At 38.4% G+C, this 21,554-nt stretch overlaps 2 long non-coding RNA genes across 10 annotated transcripts in view; one reads left to right on the top strand and one right to left on the bottom strand.

Annotated features, from left to right (window-relative positions):
• LOC115652506 overlaps window positions 1-21,554 on the bottom strand; it is a 91,535-nt gene that overhangs the window by 51,501 nt on the left and 18,480 nt on the right. For 2 of the 3 annotated variants that reach the window (XR_004000663.1, XR_004000666.1), the window contains exon 2: window positions 4,393-4,437. This is a non-coding gene — a long non-coding RNA (uncharacterized LOC115652506). Of the gene's footprint in view, window positions 1-2,071; window positions 2,234-2,760; window positions 2,832-4,392; window positions 4,438-21,554 lie in introns of all 3 variants that reach the window. The other variant, XR_004000665.1, reaches the window with a different exon arrangement.
• The window catches only part of LOC115652514, a 48,746-nt gene that overhangs the window by 12,196 nt on the left and 14,996 nt on the right, over window positions 1-21,554 (top strand). The gene's annotated exons all lie outside the window — the stretch shown is intronic.

The following is a 21,554-nucleotide window of genomic DNA, read 5'->3' as shown; positions in this document are numbered from 1 at the left end:
CGTTCACATAGAGTGATTACAAATGCCTTTACCTGGATTGCGGAGGAAGTGCTCTCCCTGCAATTGTGGGTACAATCACTACCAAGACTCCTGCTTTTATGTTTAAATGGGCAGAAACTCTCTGTGGGTGTTCTCCATATTCAGCTGTGGTGATATTGTAACATTGTACATCTATGCTGATATTCTTTATTTCCCTTCTGCTATCAGACAGCCAGCAGAATGTTTTGAAAGAAGTCCCATTCAATCAGCGAAGGGATAGAAAGTGACAGAGTATGGGAATCAGAAGTGTAATGGAGTATACTGGCCCTTTAAGCTTAGAGGAAGGCCAGAAAACCCTATTCTAGAAACACTGGAATAAACAAAGTCTCAGGAAATAGCAGAAGCTGGAAGAGAGGAAGTGCTTCTGGGGAATTAGTAGTTGGATGGGGGTGAGAAACCCAGGACACTGTCCCTTTAAGGGCCCAGAAGCAGGAACTCTGTTGTGTAGGATGGAGCAGGGTCCCCTCTTTCCCAGCCAATCCCGAGGAGCTCTCTGAAGGAGAGCAGTATATGTGCTGCTTTCTCCGTAGGAACTGGGGAAATGCTGACAGGAGAAGAAAGCCAAATCCAGAAGGCTGAGCTTCCACTAGAGTGGGCCAGGAGTGGCAGCTTTGTGAGGAGCAGACTGGGGAAGGAGAAGAACTCCGTGTGTGGTAGAAGAGTCTGAGCTAAGTGTGAACTTTTGGGTTGTGGTAATGGATTTTATTTTGAGGACCTTGAGGACTGTTTTGAACTGTCTCTATTATTTAACCAACCCCAGATAGGAAGGAGGTGTTACCCGTGAGAAAGACTGTGTAGAAATCTTAAGGGGCCATGAAGAGGGAAACCAGAAGGAGGCCATGGCAGAGCCTCTGCTGGCCACAAGGGGGCAATCAGGAGTTGGCTGCCCTAGTACAAGAAGGTTCTGTATTATTTGTGAATGATGGCAAAGAAGGGGGGGAAGGTCTAAAGAAAGTGTATGTGAAAGCAACACGAGTTCTCCCCCCACAAAGAACGGAGAAGCAGGGAATAGGTATGTGACAGGAGCAGTAATGGGGAAGTGAGAGTGAGTTGAAGAAAGGGAGCCAGAGAAAAAGGAAGAAATCAAGAGAACCAGAAGAAAGTAAAAGTAGAAATACTGGTAAAAGAAAGAAAAACAGATGGTACAATCACCAGAAAGGATAAATTATCTCTTAGTTACTAGTAGCAGGCACTACCTTACAGTGCCACCATAGTCACATGTTGCAGTTGGACACTGATGTGATGTACCATTGGGTGTTCCTTAAGGTGGCAGACACAGTTGTTACTAACAGGATGCACAAAGTTACCCACTCCACACCACTTTGGGCAGTGCTGTGTTAGATGCATAAAAGATAGTCATATACAGAGTTTGGAAAATCAGCTTGCCCTACGCAAATGGCAGGCTTACTGAGCAAGTGAGGGCATCTACACCACTAATTTCTGCAGAATCAAATTTTTCATTTAAAAATAAATTAAGTTTATAGCCCTTATTGTTACAAAGATAACCTTTCCAACATGAACTAAATGTGAAGTCACCTTCCTGAGTCTGCAGACAGTTTTAGAGCCTCTGCTTCTGCTTGTAGATTTGTCAAACAGTAGCAGTATTAGTGAAAGTCTAATCAGTTTCACATTCCTATTCAGAAATCTGTAGGCAATGGTGAAACTCCAGAAATGTCAGTTTGCTGCTGCTGTCTTGGAACATTGTGAGCAGCAGCAGAAGCAGGCACTGAAGTTATTTACAGGGAAAGAGGACCTGAAAATGGAGGCTGGGAATGGGGATCTCTTCCCTCAACCTTTCACAGCAACAAGATGACTTGGGGAGGGATAGAGTAGTGGAGACCTAAATACCCTGGTAGCAGCCAGAATGTTCTAGAAGGTGAGAGAGGAGATAGAATGTTTTTTATCCTTTTCAGCAGTTACGTGGGGTTGGACCTTCACACTTATAAGATGCCTACTAACAAGCTACTAGTATAAAAGATAAAGAGTCTCCAAACATAGTCCAGGAACAGCATTCCAGTAGAAATCTCAGTACCTTGTTTTCCTCGCAGCTGATGGCAGAGGAGCTGGCATTCTTACCAGGACATTGCCCCTAAATTTCAGGGGTGGAGTCCCAACACTCTTATCTTTCATATCTACCTCTTGACTCGTAGGTTTAGTTTTCTGACCATCAGGTGTCTGGTAAGTTTTTCTAGCTCTGACCACCAAGGAGTCAAGAGATAAAACATCTCAGCTCCACTTGCTGAAATCATTTATCAGGCTTGTGAATGTATATTAGAGTTCATGTTGCCACACAATAGATTTTAAATAAATGATATATTAAAAATATTTAATGTTGTCATTATTAACATACATGAATTGTCTATACAAGTACTAACAGTTCTTAATAATAACCAGCATCTGTTCCCTTTAAAAGACCAATTTGTGTTTGGTCGTCCTCTTATCATTATCTGTACATTTATTTTGTTCAGATTCCACAAATGGTAATCATGCATTAAAAACTATTTGATGCTGATGTAAGGCTTTCTGTAATTTTTTCTGTGGAAAAGATTTCCAGTACTTTATTTCTACATGCCATTAACGTTGGGAAATCTTCCTTTTCCAAAACAAGGTATCACACATCTATGTGTTAGTAGTAATTCAAGTTATTTGTGTTATCAAATATATTAAGGAATGATTACTGTATTATGGATGTTATTATAAGTGATATTAATTGTTGTTTACCTTTACAAAAATCTCTTTTCTTGGAATCTTAGATTAGAGTCTAGCACATTATATGGAGTTTAAACAAATTCCTGAAAACAAAGTTTGATAAAATGTCAGCAATGGCAATTTTAAAGAAGGTTAAAAAAAATTGGGAAGTTAGCGCATTCCCTTTCTCTCTAAACATTCTTGTTTTGTATTTCTTATTTGTGTATTTTTATGCACATAAGGGGAAAATGAACATTTGTACATGTTTTCATATTGAAAAATATTGTTTTTGTGTTGAAAAATCTGTTATCTGCTCTTTTGCAGTTTTCCAAGCTGTGCGCTTCAGATTTTTCTTCAGATTTTTCAATATAACTTTTTTCATTTTCTCTCTTACAGTGGCAGGTTTCCTACCTCTATTCTTTAGCAACAGAAAGCCTCGTGGTTTGATGTCATTTCCATATTCCTCCTACATGCTAACCTTTTCTATTTAGGATGTAATTCAACAAAACATTTAAGAATGTGCTTAATTTTAAGCACATGCTTAAGTCTCATTGATGTCAAAGTTGAACATGTATGTTCAGCATGTTATGTCCTTTCCTGAAATTGAGCCTTAATAGGGTTAATCCTTTATTTATTTATTTATAGTAAATATTTATCATTTTTCTGTTCTTCCATCAAAAAAATCTTCTAGTCCAGCATATTTCCTGGAGCTAAAAGGTGTATCCTCATTTTTCTCCTCATATAGCTATATTTATGTATGTCGGATGTTGGCAGATAGGCATTTAGCAACTCAAAACTTTTGGGTTACTTTTTTCCAAACATGCTTTTCTTGAAAATAAGATATTATTTTGTTTCTTACATTAGAGCTGAGCTCTTCTTGCCTAGGATGACATATTATTTTTTCTCATTTTACATATTATACAGCATACCTTAAAGTATGTGATAATTTGTTTTCTTTGTGATAAAGTATGTTGTACTTTGTGCTCTGGTTGCCTTATTAAATAGACAAAGGGTATCTTTTTAAGGCTCCCATCCTTTAGAGAATCCACACAAGTAGAATAATCGTCTTACATGGATCCCTTTGTAGGATTGGAGGCTTGTGTTATATATCATTTTTCTTTTTTCTTTTTTCTTTATGTTTGTAAGCTTATATGGATGACTAAAGTCAGATACCCAATTACATGACTTCTTTAATAAAACACAGCAGTACATTTTCCATTTTCTGCTTACAGTCTGTAAACTTTTCTGGGCAACTGTTTCTGCCATTCCTTTTCTGGAATAACTTAAAGCTGTAAGTTGTATATCCAGCATTAGTCTCTAAAAATTGAATCTACTGTTATTGCTTGTCAGATGTCATGTTAACCTTAAAAGCAGCAAAGAGTCTTGTGGCACCTTATAGACTAACAGATGTATTGGAGCATGAGCTTTCGTGGGTGAATACCAGCTTCGTCAGATACATGAATTTGTCCAGGAATAAGAGAATATTAACATTAAAAATAATAATTCAGTGGTCTTTGAGTAACGTGTAAAAAAGAGGACTCTGTAAAGATGCTTTCTTTTTGCAACAAAATACAGTATGAAATATCCTAGGTCTGATTACGAATCCTAGCTGGACTATACATAACCAAATATAACTATAGAAGGATATAATTAGAGTTAACTTACCTTTCAATACTGGAAAAACAACTTTGTGCAAATTTCATCAACAAACTGTAAAAAAAAAAAAAAAGCGGGGGGAGAATTAAAAAGGATAAAACATAAAGATAGTAGAAAAACCTCAGTCTGTGACCCTTCTAGTTTACATGCTTGGTTCATTTCCAAGAATATATAATTTTAATGGATTTGATGATAAGTAATAAATTAAATATTCAGGGTAAACTACATACTCTTTTTAATTTATGCAACAAACAGATCTTTCTGTGGAAACTGCAAATAGAACAATGTTCTTTTTCCTTATAAGCTAAAGTGCTTAAACTTGCTTATTTTTAAACCTAGAAATACAGGCCCAGATTCTTTTCTTCTGTTTCATCCACTGCACTGTTCAGGAATCTGGTTCTAACTGGTCAACTCAGAATTTTTCTGGTGTAGCTCAGGAGCCCCCAGGTGATGTAAAATGGAGTATTTAATTCCTATGCTAACTACCCCCAACACACACTGACATAGGGATGCAAATGGGTGGGATAGAGCACATCATCATTATGCCAGTTCACAATTGGCTTATTGTTTTCTCAAGTCCATAGCCAGTTGGCGTAAAGTAGAGCAATCCCTAAGCTGTGTTAATATATGCTGAAGGGGCAGAGCTGGTGCAGATGCACTATAAGAACCAAGAAGGTGTAATTTGCTGTTTGACAGTCCACTTCCCCAGCACTGAGCAGATTCAGTGGACAGGAGAGTCTGGGCAGCAATCCGTAAAGATACACAGTCAAAGCTAGTAGTCCTAAAAATTGACCTGACCATTCTCCTTGTGTTATATTGAAGGACTTGACCCTAGGGATACAGGTACATATGTTTTCCCCATCTAATAGTTCATATCATATGAGAAATGAAACCAAAGGAGACATGACTCACAGTGATTCTTATTAGACAGAGTTTGCATATGATTTCTTATAAAAAGTGCATGTTGTTTTACTCTTCTTGTCGCATTAGAAAGTTACACACTTGCTCTTTTTTTCTCCTGTTTTTATAAGGCTGTAATTCTTAAGGTTATGTAAAGTCTTCAGTGTAAAACCATTGTCCAGGTAGTCCAATATTTAGGTTTTGAATATATCTTTTAAAATACATTGGAACTGACAGGATTGTCCTGTTTTAATTTGATATGTAAACCAGGCTGATTGAACATACTTTTATCTCAGTAAGGACCATTGTGTATGTATGACACACTGGTCTGCCTTTGGGATGGGGCAGAGTTCTTCTGTCAACCTGAAGGTATGTACATTGCGGCTTAGGTCGTCTGAATTAACTTTTCACATCCTTGAGTAATGTAGCTAGGTTGACCTCAGTTTTAGGTGTAGACCAGGCCTCTCAGGGATTGTGCCTCAGGAGGCATAGTGCCTCCCAGATTTCCTTGGCTGACATATGGTAGCTCTGACAGCGCCATAGAGTGCCAGCCTGTGCTAGATGGTGGGACTATTGCCTTGCTTCCTTCCCATCCCCCTTTGGGTGATTTGCACTGAAAGGGTTGCTAGTATCTTCAACCCCTTTTACTCCAAGTGCAGTGTCTGCTTTTGTGTCTGGCCCTTGTGGAGGAGTTGCTAGGATGGAGAGAGGAGCTTCCTTGCACATTTGCCCTCCACTCTCTGAACCCATACTGGGGATATGCACAATCTTGCCCTTTTAAAACCCCAGGGGAAAAAATTCCTGAGTTTCATTATATTTAATTTACAAGTGTCCAACAATATTTAATTCAAAGATTCTCAGAGAGCATATTTATTTTTGTATTTTTCTACAATATTTTAAATCTATTGTATATAATAAGAATTCATGAACTCTTGGTGTACGGCTCTGTAACAGGGTCCGGGCCCACTTACTGCCCCCAGTCAGGCTCAGAGAGGCTTCAGGGTTGTGCAACACCCATGTCTTTATGTACTTAACTTCATCCCACCACCAGTGTACATCTATGTACAAGTTTTACAGGATTACTCTCTTCCTTTGCTGGCAGAGCCAGACTTCTGCTAGGAGCCCTCCAGTTCCCTCCCTGGCTGCCCTCCTGCCTTCTGGCTCCCTCCCAGCCTTTATAGCCCTTGGCTTGTCAGGCCAGCAGATGTTGCCAATCCTCAGGCCAGCATCAGGCCTTTTCCGTCAGCCCCAATCTGTTTACCCTGCTTGATTGGAGCTGACTGGGCTGGGGCTAATTAAGTGCTTTAAAAAAAGGAGAACATATTTTCATAGATTTATACTTTCCAAGGCCAGAACGGACTATTGTGATCATCTAATCTGATTTCTGTTTAACACAGGCCATAGAACTTCCCTAAAATAATTAATAGAACATGTCTTTTTGAAGCAGCAAAAAGAGTCCTGTGGCACCTTATAGACTAACAGACGTATTGGAGCATGAACTTTCGTGGGTGAATACCCACTTCGTCGGATGCATCTGACGAAGTGGATATTCACCCACGAAAGCTCATGCTCCAATACGTCTGTTAGTCTATAAGGTGCCTCAGGACTCTTTGCTGTTTTTGCAGTAAAGAATCCTGTGGCACCTTATAGACTAACAGACGTTTGGAGCATGAGCTTTTGTGGGTGAATACCCACTTCATCAGATGCATGTAGTGGAAGTTTCCAGGGGCAGGTATATATATGCAAGCAAGCTAGAGATAATGAGGTTAGTTCAATCAGGGAGGATGAGGCCCTGTTCTAGCAGTTGAGATGTGAAAACCAAGGGAGGAGAAACTGGTTCTGTAGTTGGCAAGCCATTCACAGTCTTTGTTTAATCCTGAGCTGATGGTGTCAAATTTGCAGATGAACTGAAGCTCAGCCGTTTCTCTTTGAAGTCTGGTCCTGAAGTTTTTTTGCTGCAGGATGGCCACCTTAAGGTCTGCTATAGTGTGGCCAGGGAGGTTGAAGTGTTCTCCTACAGGTTTTTGTATATTGCCATTCCTAATACCTAATTTGTGTCCATTTATCCTTTTCCATAGAGACTGTCCAGTTTGGCCGATGTACATAGCAGAGGGGCATTGCTGGCATATGATGGCATATATTACATTGGTGGACATGCAGGTGAATGAATCGGTGATGGTGTGGCTGATCTGGTGAGGTCCTGTGATGGTGTCGCTGGTGTAGATAAGTGGGCAGAGTTGGCATCGAGGTTTGTTACACCAGCGACACCATCACAGGACCTAACCAGATCAGCCACACCATTACAAGTTCATTCACCTGCACGTCCACCAATGTAATATACGCCATCATATGCCAGCAATGCCCATCTGCTATGTACATCGGCCAAACTGGACAGTCTCTATGGAAAAGGATAAATGGACACAAATTAGGTATTAGGAATGGCAATATACAAAAACCTGTAGGAGAACACTTCAGCCTCCCTGGCCACACTATAGCAGACCTTAAGGTGGCCATATTGCAGCAAAAAAACTTCAGGACCAGACTTCAAAGAGAAATGGCTGAGCTTCAGTTCATCTGCAAATTTGACACCATCAGCTCAGGATTAAACAAAGACTGTGAATGGCTTGCCAACTACAGAACCAGTTTCTCCTCCCTTGGTTTTCACATCTCAACTGCTAGAACAGGGCCTCATCCTCTCTGATTGAACTAACCTCATTATCTCTCGCTTGCTTGCATATATATACCTGCCCCTGGAAATTTCCACTACATGCATCTGATGAAGTGGGTATTCACCCACGAAAGCTCATGCTCCAAAACATCTGTTAGTCTATAAGGTGTCACAGGATTCTTTGCTGCTTGTACAGATCCAGACTAACACGGCTACCCCTCTGATACATGTCTTTTAGAAAAACTTCTAATCTTGATGAAAAAATTGCCAGTGATGGAGAATCTGCCACAAACCTTGGTAAATTATTTCAATGGTTAATGAGCCTCACTGTTAAAAAAATTATGCTTTATTTCCAGTCTGAGTTTGTCTAGCTTCAGCTTCCAGCCATTGGATCATATTATACCTTTCTCTAAAAGACTGGAAGAGCCCATTATCAAATATTTGTTCCCCTTGTAGGCTCTACGGATTGTAATGAGGTCACCGTTTAATCGTCTTTGATTAAGCTAAATAAATAGAGCTCCTTGTGTCTACTGCTATAAGGCATGTTTTCTAATCTTTTAATCATTCTTGTGCTTCTTCTCTGAACCCTCTCCAGTTTATCAACATCCTTCTTGAATTGTGGACAACAGAACTAGACACACTATTCCAGCAGTATTCTCACCAGTGCCAAATACAGAGGTAAAATAAATTCTCTTTTAATATTACAGAATACAGAAACCCAACAATGAGAAGCTTAAGTTTGTCTTGCTGTAAATATATTCAATATTATGCAACAAATAATTCATCATTTCAGACTTACTGGTTTCTTACTATTTAGTACCTTTCCGCTGACTAGGATAAACTTGTTTTGGCTCACTGAACACTCCTGGGTACTTTAGCATAGTTAACACAAGTAATGTACAATAATACAAACTGCATAGAATCAGATGCAAATAAATGCAGTACATTTTCTCTGTTCAGAATAAAATAGCTACAAATATGCTATTCTTCAAATTATTTTTTTTAAGTCAAACATTTTGATGTTGATCAGCAAATACCTATTGAACTGCAAGTAATTCATTACATTTAGATTAAAAATTATTCAGTTAGTGATATGACCTTGTGAGGCTTACTTTTCCGTAGTACAGCTATGGAAGCATCATGACAGAACAATTACCCCTTTACTTTCATTTTGTGGAGTACCCAATGTATTCATTTACTGCCTTATTGTTGAGAATAAATATAGATAATTAAAAACTTGCAATTTAGAAGAGAAATTATTATAACACACTCAAGGGATAATAACTAGTTTAACTTACTTTTTCTTAAGCTCTACATTTATTCCTCTGTCAGGCATCCAGGACAGGCTCTTCCGCCTTTTTTTTTTTTTGCCTCAGGAGAAAACATCTATCCAACCACCAAAATATATATACCAACATCAACATTTACTTGAAGGACTAAAGTGCAATTTAGAATACTCAAATACTAGTGGCACACATGCATGCTGAGTTTATGCTTAAAACTCAAAGACTTTATATACTCAAAAATATCCACTTGCGCAATATCTCATTTATTTAAATGAAACATTTTAATTTCACTTTTAAAAATAAAATATGCCAGCAGTCTGCTAGTTCTAATTTGAGATGATCAGGCTCAAAAACCTTTTAGAAAATGTGACTTTGAGTTTTGTGAAACCTAAGTGTCTGAGAAACAAATTTTAGGGGTTTTTTTTACTACAGTTTTAGCACTCCAAAATAGTCACATAGATTTTCTTAATTTTTTTCAACAGTCAATTAAATTCTAGGGTAATGTTTTGTACAAATTTCAGCCTAAGGGAAATATTCACAACAAAGTTAAAATAATATTTTAAAAGTAATGGGGAAGGGAGTATTGAGGTGTTGTATTGTAGAAAGAATAAAACAATCTTAATTATAATGGCACAAACACAACCACTAAAATCATGAAACCTCTGTTCTGAAACAGCATTTAGCATGATATTAGGTTTTAGACTAGAGCTCTCTTTCCTGTATTCAAGAATTACTGTCTGTAGTTTGTTAGCATTTTTCTTGCAGTGATTATTAGGTGCCCTGGCATATTTGCCACTGTCTCTATTTTCTATTTATTTTCTCTGTTTCACCTCTGTTGTTTTCTGAATTTTTTTCATAATGTTTTTCTGCTTTCCCCTTTTCTCAGAGCTTTAGCTATCCTCTTCCTTGAAGCCTATCTTTAGCATACTTGATGGGTTACATGTCTGCCTCTCCTCCCAGCTTGAGAGGCATAATTTCTGATTTGGAAGGTGGAAGATCTTTTTCTTTGATGTTGATATCAGTATTTTCTGTGAGAACTACTCTTTTGAAGAGACAGAGCAGAATGTGATACTCTAATGAATTTTATGTCCATTGAATCACAAAGAGACTGGGGGACATGGATCAGCATTCACATTACACTCCCAGTCAGTACCCTGTGCAAGCCAGGAAAGCTAATGATCCAACCAGCTGACCAAATTTGGTGATGAATCCTGGTCACATGCCACCAGAGGCACATTGCGCATATGCTAAGAAGATTAAGAGACTTAATTCTTCTGCACAGAAGTATAATGCATTGCTTTCCTAACCAGCTTGTAATTCAGAAGCTTTTATAGAATTATAAAACCTAATGTGAAGAGAATACAAAATCCATTAAAAATGTCATAGTACTTTAGATGTAACAAAATATGTGATATAGTATTAGTTTTCATTCTAGAAATGATAGTAAAAGAACTTTTTGATCAGATTTTCTGAAGTGGATATTTTATATCTTGTTACCCAACCCCAACGTTCTTTAGACAATTTGATTTATTTGGTGGTGTCCTATCACAGTGACAGGCATCTTAAAAATCTAAGAAAAAATTGCACAAGTAAAGTTCAGAACTTTTCTGTTATACATACACATTTTGGATATGAAAAATGTTGCCATTAAGGATGGCCTTCTCATGTCTAAAGTAACAGAATGTAATATTGACTTCTTAGAAAATTGGGAGGTATGGCTGAGAATTTCATTTATGCTGGCTGCAAATTATTAACACTGTAATAATAGCACTGTAATAATATGGTACTGATACCCATTAAAAAAGCAGTTGCTTTGACACTCTGACTAAGAAAATAGCATTACTCTTGAGAAATGGGAAGCAACAGAGCCTTAGAATATCTCTTTAAATCAGCAACTAGTGTGGCAATTTCTTGTAATTCTTCATTAAAATTAGCCACAGTTGATCCATTCCACCATGGTTAACAACACATATGGAAATTATCTAAAGGGAGAGAAATATAGGGTTGAAAGACTGCATCTTTTGTTAGGACTATATGGACAATATCTTCAACAAGTTTAAATTGACACAATTCCAGTGAAGTCACCAGCTAAAGATTTGGCCCTAAGTTTTTTCTTATATATACAGGACAAGATTCTGTCACCCATATTGATGCTGAGTAGTGCCTTACCTGATGAGTAGTCCCATTGACATTTCAGTGGAATTACTCACTAAGATACTAGTCAGTATGAATAGGGTAGCAGAATCTCTCCTCTAATTTTTACAGAATAGTAAGCAAGTAGAGAAAAATAATTAAATGAATTAATGTATGTAAAGAAGCCTTGGTTTACAGGCAGTATAATACAACCGAGTAATGAACATATTTAAAATATAATTTATGATTTTGACCAATAATAAAAACTCTTTAATCTCAAAAATTAAAAAAGCATTTGCAGATTAAAAATAATGTGCATTTTACGTTTACTTAAGTACAGTTGTCTTATCTGACTTCATTTGACCACTATATTATGAATGGTTATATTTGCAATAAAATTATTAAATAGGGAGTCTGAATGAGGAAAAGAAGAGGGGGTGGGGAGTATAGTTGGAAAATATTTAACAAACCAGGAATGATTCATCATCAACTGATGGATGAATGTAAACATGGGGAGGAGGGGAAATTTCCAAAAGAAAAAATTAAGTTAAATGAATATTACATAGGTACATTGAGATGACTGTGAGAATACACTGTCCCTAAAAGCTGGAACAACCTGTGGGAAATAATCAAGAAACAATAGAGGTTTCTATTCATAAACAGTTTTGTTTTAGGGTCTGATCCTGGGAAATGCTGAGCAGCCCCAATTCCCATTGGATGATCTTTGATTGCATTAGAGACATAGTTGGACAAGACATTACTACAATATAATTATAAAAGGATACATTTCTAGATAAGGAAGCTCAGCTGAGGGCAAAGTAATTTATAAAAACAAATATGCACAAGTACTGAAATTCACATAGGTGGCATATAAAGAAATAACACTTTCACAGGTCAAAATGAAGGATGCATAAACTAAGGGATTTAGGATGTAGGCATGTAATATGCTACTTAATCTAAGATTAGGAAAAAAGTATTACTTATGGATCTGATACTAAGTCTGTGAAAATTTAAAAATAATTAAAAGAAGTATTTTAAGTGTTTAGTTCCTGTGGTGACTCCTGAAGACCTCAAGTCCCATTAACATCAGCACCTGGCAAAATCAACCCCTAGATAGCTATGTAGAGAGAAGCGAGGTCAAGAAAGATATTGGAGTAATGACACATAGCAAACTAAATATATCATAGTGTGTCTGAGGAGAGAAGCCATTCCTACACTATATATAGGAAAACATAAAACTAGGGAGTCAATGAGTTAACGGTGTTACTGTACATCATTTTGGTGTAACTGGAGCTAGAATAGTGCATACACCTTTGGTTCCCACAGTGAGTGATAAACAGATAGTTTTTAAAAAAAGAGAAAATGCAACATCAAAAAAATGTTGAAATAGCGTCCCTGAAAAGTTGCTAAATCTATCTCATCTACAAAAGAGATGAATTAGGATGAACATGATTATTCTTCAGATTCAGTATAAATATATATAAAGGAAGGAAAGAAGTTATTCACAACTTTAGAATATTATAGATCAAGAAGTAGCCTGAAGTCAAGGAAGGAAAAGTCAAGGCCAGATATTAGGAGACAGTTCTCAATAGTAAAAACAACTGCATAGTTGGAAGTGGTAAAGCCACCATCATGGCAGATATTCAAGAATAAGGAAGATAAGTCATTAAGGAGAATAAGAGGTAGGTGTGAGTAGTTCTGCAAAAATGCCAGGGCTCTGACTGGATGAGCTAAGTAGCCTTTTCTGGGCTGTATCTTGCCATCTACCATATATGCAACTCAATGGGGGAACAAAACAGTACTACAGTATGGTGCTATGATGATCTGACTTTGATTAGTTCTGGCATCCGAAGATGTATGTCACTACACACAATAGCAATTATAAAATGCATCAAAAAATGTAGGATTATATCAGTGGTACAAGAAATTATAATTTTATGCATATAAATAAATTAAGAGAAAAAAGAAGTATTCTTGTCAATGACTGTAATATTACTTATTTAGCTGAAGAGTATTAAAATAAATACATTTTATTTGATGGGTATTTAAGTGGGTATTCATGATAAAATTCTGATATTATGACCTCTCATAAACATAGATTCAGAAAATAAGACAGTTAACTAAAGAGTATGTATGTTTTTTGCTTCTCTCTCAGAATACTGGTCTGATTAATCTAAACCTGCTTGAAAATGTTTGTACTGTGTAGTTCCTGTTTTCAGGAAAACCAGTCAGATTTAGAACTACAGGGAAAGAGATCCAGAAAAAAATGTGAGGAGCTATGGAAGATCATGTAAATGCTTAAAACTAGTTGCTGGTATAAGAAGGAGAACTTTGTATTAGAAAATCCTTCATCCTAGAAAACTCTAAAACTACATCCCCAGCAAATCAGATTGGTGAAGATTTCAATCTGGAAGCTGTATTTCTGCATCTTCTAACCATCTTCTAAGGAATATATCTTCTCTTGTATATAGGAATAAAGAAAAGTTAAACTGCTTGAGGCAGTAGGCAGCCATCAATGGAAAAGTTTAATTCTGGGAAAAAACAGAACTATGTGCCTGATCCAGTGCTCACTGAAGTCTGTAGAAAGATTCCTGTTGACTTAATAGGCATTGGATCAGGCCCTGTATAAGTTAATAAGAAAGACAGGTCTCTCTTGTTCATCAGTCTTCTGACAGTATAGCTTGTATTTTAGAAACACAACACAGTATGAAGGAGAAGATTGCACTGAGGTACCATGAGTTTGGGTGCTTTATAGATAAATAGAATAGATTAACTAGAAGAACTACTTACTAACTTTTAGGAATACATTATTAAACTAACCTGTGCATAACCTGTATTTATGAATATTAAAAAGCAAAACCTAACTGCAGAAACCACATCTTAGAAAACATTTCCATATGTGATTGTGGGTATGGCTTGTTGGTCTATGCAAATGAAGTATGGCAAAGAAGCAAAAAATCTAAGCTAGATCTGGTCATAAGCCCGTGCCCAGCAAGGTGGGTAAAATGCAGAGACTGGAGACTTAGGCAAGGTTCATGTGTTTGCTATCCTGATTTATGTTTTAGTGGACTGAGCAACGGAGGCCTCAAATGACTTGACCAGATACTTAAGATAAATGAATGTCAAAGCCACATTTGCTTATGTTTATTTGAGGTTTTTAAAATTTTTGCAGTAAATAATTCAGAGATTCTTGAGAGAAACTATCTTTGGGTAAGAGAACATGTAAGAATAAAAGAGACTTCTGTGAAGACAGGAGTCTGGAAATAAAATGTCAAGAAACATGCCACTGGAACATTTGGTGCAATATTTTGCCCTCCTTTGTTCATAGCTTTGTATATAGTGTGGAATACTGCAGCCCTTACTCTGGCAAAACTATTGAAAAGTATGTTCAATTTGGTACATAGTTATTAGTTTGTGGTTAAATAAAATATAATTGTCAGACAAGACTCTGGAGTGTATTCTGATCTTTTCTTACATTTTGTTGTATCTCTTTACTCATTCTAATATCTAATATATAAACTTTTATTGATAGACAGTTCTAAAGCCATGTTGAATCAGCAAAAAGCAAGTTATAAGCATGTTGCACACTAAAGATCAATGCACACTCCAGATCAATGGTGGGCAACCTGCGGGCTGTGGGCCACACATGGCCTGTCAGGGTAATCTGCTGGCAGGCTGCCAGACAGTTTGTCCCTGCGGCCTGCGCCGCATCTCACAGCTCCCATTAGCTGGGAACGGCGAACCGCAGCCACTGCAAGCTGTGAGCAGCCATGCAAATGTAAACTGTCTGGCAGCCTGCCAGCAGTTTACCCTGACAGGCCACAGGTTGCCCACCACTCCCCCAGATTGATAGACTGAAAAAGTCTGTGATCCCTAAACAAAACTACTGCTGGCCTATGATTATTTTTAGTTTGTGGTTAAAGATTAACAACCTATGTGTTTTGTTTTTTTCATGGTAAATAAAGGTAGTTAGTAATACAAACAAAACCTACAGTAAAAGTATCTATGCATCTGGTCCTATGATAAATTAATCATCAAATATAATTGGTTAGTGGTACAAAAAAAAAGTGTACTTCATATTTCTGTTCTAAACTTCAAGGTTTTTAATTTTGCAGCACACACAAACAATATTCAAAAATATGTGTAGTGCATTTTATCAGCATCCATGCCCATGATGTGTTTTTACCAGAATCACTCTTATACTTGAGCTGGAGCCTAAAGTATGTGACAGAAGAATATAAGAACAGGGATATTGAAGAAATGAGAATAATTTGCATAAATTTTCTATTCAAAGTATTGATTAACACACTTTTTTTTTATTCATTGTTATGTATTAAATTCATTTTGAAGTTAGAGAACATGAGAGAGTTGTCCAATGATTTACTACTGTGTAGAGCAGTGTGGCCTCATACACAGGATGCTAAAGTGGGACCAGGGGGATCTGGATTTATTTCTAGCTCTGTCAGTAGCCTGCTGGGTTACTTCACCTCTCTGTTCTGCAATTTCCACATCTGTAAATTGGGGGTAATGATACGTTCCTCATTTGTAAAGCACCTTGATATTCACTGACGAAAAGTGCTGTATGAGAGTCAGTTATTATTATTCCTGTGAGAAACAGTAACAACATAAACCTGTTAGCTACTTCAAGTCTTATACATTAAGGACAAAGTCAATCATTAAAGTGGGTGTTTTAAATAAAAAAAATCTTCTAAGGTATTTGTTCTTATGCTTTTCCTACTTAAGATAGTTAAATTCCAAACAGACTGCAAAGAGCTACAAAAGAATCTCACAAAACTGGGTGACTGGGCAACAAAATGGCAGATGACATTCAATGTTGATAAATGCAAAGTAATTCACATTGGAAAACATAATCCCAATTATCATCTAAAATGATGGGATCTAAATTAGCTGTTACCACTCAAAAAAGAAATCTTGGCGTCATTGTGGCTAGTTCTCTGAAAACATCCACTCAATGTGCAGTGGGAGTCAAAAAAGCAAACAGAATGTTGGGAATCATTAAGAAAGGGATAGACAATAAAACAGAAAATATCAGATTGCGTCTATGAATTCATGGTACATCCACATCTTGAATACTGTGTGCAGATGTGGTCTCCCCATCTCTAAAAAGATATATTGGAATTGGAAAAAGTTCAGGAAAGGGCAACAAAAATGATTAGGCGAATGTAACGGCTTCCATATGAGGAGAGATTAATAAAACTGGGACTTTTCAGCTTGGAAAAGAGATGACTAAGGGGGGATATGGTAGAGGTCTACAAAATCATGACTGGTGTGGAGAAAGTAAATAAGGAAATGTTATTTACTCCTTCTCATAACACAAGAACTAGGGGTCACCAAATGAAATTAATAGGCAGCAGGTTTAAAACAAACAAAATGAAGTATTTTTTTTCACACAACGCACAGTCAACCTGTGGAACTCCTTGCCAGAGGATGTTGTGAAGGCCAAGGCTATAACAGACCTAGATCAGAAAAGAACTAGATAAGATCATGGAGGATAGGTCCATCAATGGCTATTAGCCAGGATGGGCAGGGATGGTGTGGCTAGCCTCTGTTTGCCAGAAGCTGGGAATGGGCAACAGGGGATGGATCATTTGATGATTACCTTTTCTGTTCATTTCCTCTGGGGCAACTGGCATTGGCCACTGTTGGAAGACAGGATACTGGACTAGATGGACATTTGATCTGATCTAGTATGACCATTCTTATGTTCTTATGATAGCAGAGGCTGTGAATATTCAAATATGGACTTTCCCTTGTGCCCATTACTTCCACCTCTTGTTAGAAAATTTTCTAAAAGGTTTTTTTTCTTTTTTTTTTTTTGAGGCACGTTTCAGAAATTTGAGCAATATGAGGAAGAATCAAAGGCCTTTTACTTACTGTCAATGTCAGAGAAGAAGACTAATATTCTAAATCAATTAGTAGTTGCAGTTCACCTCAGGGAAGCTCTCTGTCCTGCCAACTTGATGTGTAAAAACCCAAGGACCAACTCAAATCTTGGTATCCATTTTGACAAGGCAATGTGTAATCTAAGTTTATTTGGTTTTTAATTAGAGGAAGTTTATTCATCTTGTTGAGACCTTATATAGAAAAAAGTGTCTCTGGGAATGGCCTACTGAAGATTTTAAAATGTCTGTTACCGATATCTGTATTGAAAAAAAATTATTCAATTTGATATATTTGATTTTGGAAGTCTATTTTATCAGTAATTGAATGCACGTTATAACCAGATTTTCCTTATTGTGTGATTATACATATTAGTGTGGTTTATATAGTTAGTGTTGTTAATGTAGTGTGGTAGGTGTAGTTTGTCTTTTTATGCCCATTGGCAAATATATATATAGACAGGGAAGAAGGGACCAAGAAAACAATGCTCCAAAGATGAGCACACCAGAGAATTGTCTGTCATGCATCCACCATTCCCTCCTTTGGTTGTCAGGGAGGGATTCTAGGAAGAGTCATGACCTGTAGTAGAAAGGGGTCTGGGCTTCATAGAGATCACTCTACCTCTTACCCATCCCTATGTGCACTCCACCACAGTACTTCTACCTACACAGCTATGGCCTTACTGGACCCTCTAGGGTGTACAGACATACGCCAGGAAGCCTGCTTCGTCTGTTTTCTCTGGGTTAGATTGCTGTTCCCAGGGAGGCAAATCAGTTGAGCCAGTTGGTTCACCCACAATTTCTTGAGAGGCAGAGTGAAGAGGAACATCAACTACCACGAGAAGAGCATTTGATTCCTGCTGCATTATCCTCATACTCCCCTGATGAGACTCCCTCACCCACATTGGCTTCAGCTGATGAGGTTTTAGATATTCAGAGACCTGATGAAATGCATGGTGGAAACCTTAGACATATCCCTGGAAGTGGTTCAGCAACACAACTCTTGGACATTCTGCATCCTTCTACAATAGGGATACTCACCATGCCCATTAATGAAGGTCTGCTGGAGCCTGCAAGAACCACCTGGCACACATCTGCATCCATCCTGTCAAAAAGCAGACAGGAAGTACTAGGTCCCTGCTAAATATTTGAGTATTTCTGTTTGTATTCAGCACCAAGTTCTCTTGTAGTGGCAGCAGTACAGCAGAGGTCAAAGCAGCAGGGGCCTCTGAATCCATACTGAGAGAAAAGCACCAAAAAATTGGACCTCTTCAGTTGCAAGGTGTATTAATCAGCAGTCTTCCAGATGAGGGTTGCTACCTATCAGGCATGCCTTCCAAAAATATGATTTTAAAACTGAGACAGATTTTTTCAATTCATAGACAAACTTCCCAAGGAGCACCATGAGGAGTTGAAATCCAGAATAGAAGATGGACAACTGCCTGCCTGTACTTCTCTATAGGCTGCTCTGGATATGTCTGACACCACGGTCACTGCAAGAATCATGAGGAGATCACCATGGCTTCAGTTCTTAAGGATCCCAGGGAAGTCCAAACAACAATCAAGGACCTCCCATTTGAAGTTAATGAATTTTTCAACAATGGGACAGGTGAATCCCCCCACTTCCTAAAGAATTTAACAACACCTGCACTTTTGAGGGCTGTACATCCCAAGCTTAAGGAGGAAGCAGTTACACCAGTGGTAATCCTTTAGGAAGTTATTCTCCACCTAGTTTTACAGTGCGCCACAGAGAGCCTCAGTGTCACCAAGGAAGAGAAAGAGATCCCCCAGTAGATGACCCTCTGCCTTCTCTGGTGCCCAACAGTCCGCGGCTTCCAGCAGGCTTGCCACCAATGTTGAGTGCCTGATAGGACCAGTGGAAGATCTTTTTAGTTTATACACACACACACACATTTGGCAACTCTCTTTTTGTTATTTTTGAGAAGATTGGGCTGGGATTACTCTGGACTGGTGGATCCTAGAGATTGTAAACAAGGGGTATCCAATTCAGCTTCAATCCTTTCTTCCCCCACTTCTCTTTCCGCTTTCCTTTCCAGGGATCCAAGAAGCAGATTCCCTTCTACAATGGAAATCAGTGAAGGAAGTGCCCTTGGAGTCGTGGGGCAGAGGCTTTTATTTGTATTACTTTCTTATCCCAAATAAGAAAGGGGGTTGACAGGCCACCCTTGACCTTCAATGTCCTTTCAAATTCAGGATGGTGACTCTGCCCTCCAGAATCCTCTCATTAGATTCTCAGGACTGGTTCGTGGCTCTCAATCTGCAAAATGCCTATTTCCATATATTAGTCCTCCCAACTGACAGGAAATACCTCAGATTCCTGGCAGAAACATCCCTTTACTAGAGTCTTTTGATCAGGGCACTTTGATCTTTCTGTGGCTTTGAGGGTATTCACCAAGGGTCTAGAACTAGTGGCAGCTCTCCTAAGGAGACAAGGGATCCAGGTCTGTCCTTACTTTAATGACTGGCTGATTTGAGGAGGATCACCCCAACAGCTTATTGATTCAGTTCAGGTAATTCTAAAGTTCTTTGCCTCACTAGAGCTCAAAGTGAACAGACAGAATCCATACTGACTCCAATTCAGCTCACAAGGTTCACAGGAGCACTGTTAGATTTCATACCAGCCAAAGCTTACCTCCCACAATAACAAGCCTCATCAATCAACTTCAAGCACATCAATGAAAACACATTTCAAACGTCTCGGATACATGGCCTCATGCACTTAATATCACACAGCATGCCAGGCTTCACCTAAGTTCCCTGGAAAGGTGTTTGAAATCACTATCTACCCAGCGGACACTGCATGGACATAGTCACAGGCCCACAAGAAGTCCTTTTCTCATTACACTGGTGGTAAGGCATTCTTTAGGTATGCAGCAGAGGACTCTTCTCCACACCTCTACCTACTAAAACTCTGGTGACAGACTGCACCGCCCAGAGATATGTGGGGGAGAGGGGCTAACCTACATTGCCTCCAAATTCAGGGCTTATGGTCCAGTCAGGAAGCTTGTTTTCCACAGAAACATTCTAGAGCTCAGGGATATCTACCTCAAATGCAAGACATTCCTGCCTCTTTGTCAGGGTCCCACAGTCCAAATGCTAACAGATGACACCAAAGCTATACATTATGTCAACAGTCGGGGGAGGAGGGGCAAGATCGTCCCCACACTATCAGGAAACCATACAACTATGGAATTTATGCATTCTGAACCAAATCAGACTTGAGGTCTTCAAACCACAATTTGAGGACTTCAATAACTCAGACATAGGTTAGGGGTTTGTTATTGAAGTGGATGGGTGAGATTCTGTGGCCTGCATTGTGCAGGAGGTCAGACTAGATGATCATAATGATCCCTTCTGACCTCAAAGTCTATGAGACTGGCGTGTCTGCATGTTCCTACCCTTCAGAATATCATGATAGATCAATTCAGCAGGTAATTCTCTGACAACCACAAGTGGTCTCTCAAAGGCTCAGTCCTACAGAAGATCTTTTGAACACAGGGATTCCCAAAAGTAGACCTAGTTCCAGGATACCAGAAAAACCGTTAGACATTCTGTGTGACAGATATGACAGTTTCCAGCAGTGTCCTTGAAAAACTTGGTTGAATTAAGTTTAGGTATCTTTGGGGTCCATTGTACTAAATGCAAAGTTTGTGTATTATTGTGATCCAGGATTGTATGTAACCTCTCTAGGGGGAGATATGATGTAAGGCCTGGATAATCAAAGGACTATACTGAACAAAGTGGCAGACAAGAATGGACTTGTGGGACAATACATGTGAAGTGGATTTCCTAGGAAATACCTGAGGAGAGGTTAATGCAAATTCCTCACCTCTGATTATGCAAAAGTCCAGCATTTTGAAGCTATGCCCTGAGGAGATGGCCTTTGTCTGCTGATCACCTGTTACATGAGACCAATATCAAAGGCCCAAGTTGTATAAAGGAAAGACTGAACTATTTTTATGGTTGCTCTGGTTCTGAACCTGAGACAGTTATGAACTTTGTAACCTTGGGGAAAAAAACCTTTGTGGGTTTTGAAGGACTGACATCTACCAGAACTTGAGGTTAGAGTTGGGGTGACTCTGGTTAGCTTTTTAGCATGCGTGCAAGTTCTTTTCTTGTTTTTAATATATTTTCTCTGTAATGCTTTCACCTTTTGAATAAATGTGTTTGCTTACAAAAAACTGTGTGGCAACTTGTGACTGTTGGCAATTAGTCTCTGCATCCATGCAGAAAGGGTGTATGATCCCTCTATATATGGATCTA

Source organism: Gopherus evgoodei, chromosome 1 (genome assembly GCF_007399415.2).
Source record: "Gopherus evgoodei ecotype Sinaloan lineage chromosome 1, rGopEvg1_v1.p, whole genome shotgun sequence".
NCBI lineage: Eukaryota > Metazoa > Chordata > Testudines > Testudinidae > Gopherus > Gopherus evgoodei.
The sequence above is the reverse complement of the archived record's forward strand: the minus strand, read 5'-3'. Positions and strand labels throughout refer to the sequence as shown.